The sequence below is a fragment of the Phascolarctos cinereus genome, unplaced genomic scaffold (assembly GCF_003287225.1).
Source record: "Phascolarctos cinereus isolate Bilbo 61053 unplaced genomic scaffold, phaCin_HiC Scaffold_9;HRSCAF=440, whole genome shotgun sequence".
Taxonomy (NCBI): Eukaryota; Metazoa; Chordata; class Mammalia; order Diprotodontia; family Phascolarctidae; genus Phascolarctos; species Phascolarctos cinereus.
The window spans coordinates 162592647-162597708 of record NW_027556402.1 but is presented as its reverse complement, the minus strand read 5'-3'; positions in this window follow the sequence as shown (position 1 = coordinate 162597708).

Genomic DNA, 5062 nt, shown 5'->3' with positions numbered 1-5062 from the left:
TACAAAAGTAGTTAATTAAGTATAGTAAGCCACTAAGGCGTTCTTCCAACAAAACATTTCCTATCTATATGTCAATAGATTCATTCAGAGATATGAGAGATCTTTGTTCTTTGACCTTCAAAGTGATAAACATCACACAAAAAATATAATAAGGACATGTAGTTCACCAGAGGTATTAGCCATTTTCATAGATGAGGTCCAGCATGGAGTCTAAATTGAAGGGTGATTCCCTGTTGAGAGTGAAATCTTCCAGATATTTCTACATGGAAATAACAATGTGCTGCTTGAAACATGCCTTTGGGACACTGCAGAGCCTCCTAGAAGAAATGCTTATTATTTCCCAAGAGTCTGGCCATTGATTCACATAGGAAAAAGCATATGAATAGTTTCTATTATTTGGTTTATGTCACGTAGTTACATAAGGAGAAAGGGGATATGCATTTATATAGTGCCTACTATGTGTCAGGTACTGTGCTAAGAGGTTCCCCCCCCCAACAAACATGCTTTCATTTCATCCTCACAACAAGCAGGGGAAGTAGGTACTATTAGTATCCATACTTTGCAACTGAAGAAAGAAACTGAGGCAAACAGAAGTGACTTTCCCAGGGTCATATAGCTAGAAAGTATCTGAGGCTGGATTCAAATTCAGACCCTCCTGCCTCCAGGACCAGCCTCTATCCACTGTGCCCCATAGATAAACTATAGATCTCATTCATCAGTATACATCTATAACTTAGACAAACATTACCAACCTTCAAATTATTGAGGCCAGATTTAAAAAGAGAAAGAATTTCCTTCTAAAAATGTCAAGTCTTCATTAGAAATAAATGCCCATCTTTTATATCAATATTCTATTGATAGTGTTATTGTTATTTTGTGGGACATGATAGTGTCTGAAGAATTAAAATGAGCAACATAAGTAGAGGGCAATAGAGAGAGACAAGATGAAGACAATTCAATGTTTAATAAACAAGGATCTTGAAAGAACCTGAGTAAAGGATATCACCAGAAAAACAAATATGTGTTTGTGAAAGGAAAAGACTTATGATTGTGTGAGAGCAAAGGATTAAAGTGGACAGTCCATATGTTCAACTGTCATCTCCATGAAATCAAGGAAAAAGCAAGGGAATCCTTAATATGCCAGAAGCATCTCCAAGGGTAAATATGTTAGAGGATTTGGACAAAATTCAAACAGAATACTCAAATGTGAAGGAGTTGTGATTTGCACTGTTAGAAGGGATATCAACATCAGTGAAAAGCACAAATGAATTTGAGTATTCAAGGCAGCATTTTTTGGAAAAGAAGGAAGGAAGAAAAAGAGAGGAAAAGAAAGGAAAAAAAAGAAGGCATGAGAAAGAATAAGTATGAGAGAAAACAAAAGAGATACAAAGAAAGAAGAGAAAAAAGGAAAGGAAGAAAAAAGAAACAAGAGAGAAAGAGAAAGAAAAAGAGGAGAAAGAAATTGTGTGACTACTGGTGGGGGATGATTGAATAAATTGTGTTATATTAACAAAATGGAATGCTATTGTGCTCCAAGAAATCACAAATATGAAAAATTCAGAGAACTATGGGAATAGTTCTATAAACTGATGCAAAGAGAAGAAAGCAGAATGAATGTTTACAATAATATTTTTAAAGACACTAAAATGAAGCCAAACACTAAGTAACTATAATGATCCATCATGGCCCCTGATAACAGATGAGCATATGAACCTTCCTTTTTTTCTTGAATTAGGGAGGAGAAGAAGGAAGGAAGGCATAATACAGGACATTGCATATGCTGCTAGAGGTAGTCATGCAGTTGACTAGTTTTGCTTAACTCTTTTACTTTGTAACAAAGAAGTCTTACTTGGTGTGAACGTATGTCTAGAAATCCCTATGATGTAAAAATAAAGTATCAACACAATATTAATTAAAAATGCATTGTTAGTCATCGTCTTTGCCATTCTTTGTAAGTGTCATAATCAATATTGATTCACTCTACCACTCTCAGTGAGAGAAGTGTTTAAAAGATATATCAATCTCATGAGCAACTATGGTACCAATTCTTCTTAGAATAAGAAAGAATAGCAAGGGTTTTGACATCCCATGTAGGTCATTACCAACAAAACTGTGATCGACAGCCAAACTAGTGTCCAGTGGAAAACCTCTACAAAGAGGTCAGTGTCCAAATGCAGAGCTCAAGGAAAATGTCTCAAACACTGCAAGTTTAATACCAGAGAGGGTTATAAAACCTACCAAGTTCAAATTAAAATCAATCCACAAGTTTACAGGTAGCTCAAGTGGTGAACACAAGGCCAGAGCTCCAGGAAATCTCTTGCTCCAACCAACGAAAAATCATCCTTCGGAATTCAACACAAGGAATGAGAATGCATGTAATGGTAACTGACAAGCTATCAATCTTCTCAGGTTTCTGTGTATTCTATAACTTTCCACTTAAAAGAAAATATTTAATTCTGATGAAAATACATTATTTGGTACTGCTTCAAATTTCCCCAAATTTTATTAAAGAGGATGATGTCAGATATTGTTTATATTAATGTTTAAATTAATCTTTTCACAAATGCATCCCACATACTTTATATTAAAGAAATCATTAGGATAGTACATTTATTTCTCTTTGGAAGCTTCTTACTCAGACAAAAACACTGGACAGTTCATATTTTTGAAATAACTGAGATTCTGTTTATGCAGTCCATGTGAAGAGTGTAGACACTGGGTAATGCTAGTAAAGTGAAAGCACTTTCTCCTTTTACGTCACAACTGACATATCTGTCAATCTCTTAAGCAACAGGATTCCCTGATCCCATCTGAAAATATATGAGAACTATATTCTGAGATGGTTGACAGTAATTATCATGGTTGTAAGCATTTATGATTAAGAAGCTCATAGTTTTTTAAACCCAGGCTATACATATTATTTTTGATCTTCTGACTATTAATATTTTTATTTTGGTCCCTACATCTAAAAGATTTCAGAGAAATATAATCTATCTTTTACACATTAGGAGCATCCTCCACTGTATAGTGCCTGGAGATCTTCTGATTATTTCATAATTACTATAGCTTTTGTTTCTATTTTATCCTCATAGAGACCTTATAGTTATTATTTTGCTGTAGATGTAATATTCACTAAATAATTGTATCCTAGTAGCTGATTCTGTACTCATCACTTAACCATTTTTAAAGGCTGTAGTCAGCAATGATACCTTAGAATTAAACATGTGATAACTTGTGACACATACACATATACATGCACAAGCATATATGTGATATGTACATACATGCTTTCTATATGGTATGTAAATATATGTGTGTGTATATATATATATATGCATGTCTGTATTTTTTATTGTTTTCCTAATGGATTTTACTTTCAATTCATACAAAAGGGCACATATTTGCTGTGGTTTCCCTAATTAATTCACCTTGATATTTTTCTTTGTGCAATGGAAAATACAGTTATAACAGATTTAGAGTTATCATAATTTTCATTGTCTTTAAAACAAAAAAGCAATATCCCATTCCTGACACCCTTTATATTTTTCCCCATACTTTTCTATGCTATTTGGTGCCTAAATCAGGTTTATGTTTTTGGCTAATTTTTTAACCTATAATTTTCAGATGAATATAAAGTCATCACAGTGATCCTAGCCTTGGGCTATACCCAGTATAGATACTAAATAAATACCTGATTGGTTGAGTAACTTGATCCAAAGCGAGCAATATTAGAAGAAGAAAAAACCTAAAGCACTAGGACACTTTCTATTTCTGAGAAAGAAAAATCTGGTGGGGGAAAAAAAGTAGAAGTGACAAGAATAACCTGCAGTGTTTAGCATCTGCTCCAAAGCGGCTGTTCTCTGTATTTGTATCTGTCAGCTAAATCAGAAATACATACATAAAATGAAGCAATCAGGAATATTATGAGGATTTGACAGTTCCTGGTTCAACTTGCATTAAATAGATTTAGAAGAAACACAGCAGTAGATGCTCTGCTGTTGCTCCCTTCAGATCTAGATACCCTCAAATGGAAATCACGAAAAAGCCTAGCAATCCTTTTACTTCACTTCTACCAAAGATATACAGTCTAGAAGTGGACAATACCTTGAAGGTCATCTAGTCCAACCTCTTCATTTCCCAAATGATGAAGCTGAGGTCCAAGACTATTAAAAAGTCTGCTTTATGTAATTCAGGTATTAAATATCAGGTGAAATTTGACCCTAGATCCTCTTACTGTATTAGGTGGTGCAGTGGATAGAGAGCCAGGCCTGTAGTCAGGAAGACCTGAATTCTAACAAAAACATATTTCTTAAACGACATAACAAGCATAAGCTACAAAAGCAAATAAAGGGCTAATACTATGTGGTAGTGGTGGTAGTAGGGTATGAGTGAGGGATGAGTTATAGCCAGTAAGTCAAAACTCAAAACTCAAGATGATATAAAGAAAAATAATGGCAATGACTATAACCTACTCCTGTCAAATTTCACCCTATCTGAAGCCTTGATGATGTCTACAGCTTGTTTATTCCAAAGAGGCATGGCACTGCTGTTGGGATGAGATAGATTTATTAAGTGACTACTGTGTGCCTGCCCATCACTTTGCCAGGCACTGGGGACACAATCTCTGCCTTCAAGAAACCTATATTCTATAATGATAATAAATGATGGAAAGAAGACAGAAAAAAAAATCAAATTTTATTTTGTTTCCTCTGCCTGGGAGAGAGATCCTTGGTCAGGGTAAGGCTATAAGTAAAATTAGCTAATGGAAAAGGTGAAGGGTTTTCACATATTAACTGAATTAAACTTGTTCTTCTTAGAACTAGAAGTGATAGGCGAAATTCATAGCTAAACTGATTTTGATGTGATGTAAGAATAAAATGTTCTAGTAATTTGAACTGTTCATAAGTGGAATGGATTGGCTTGGGAACTGATAAGGTCTTCATCACTAAATGTCTTCAAGTAAAAGTCAGTAATAATTAGTCAGAGAACTGGTTATAATGGACCTCTTCTGCTATAAGAGACCTCAGGCAATGAAGTGATACCTATGTCCTCAGAATAATGT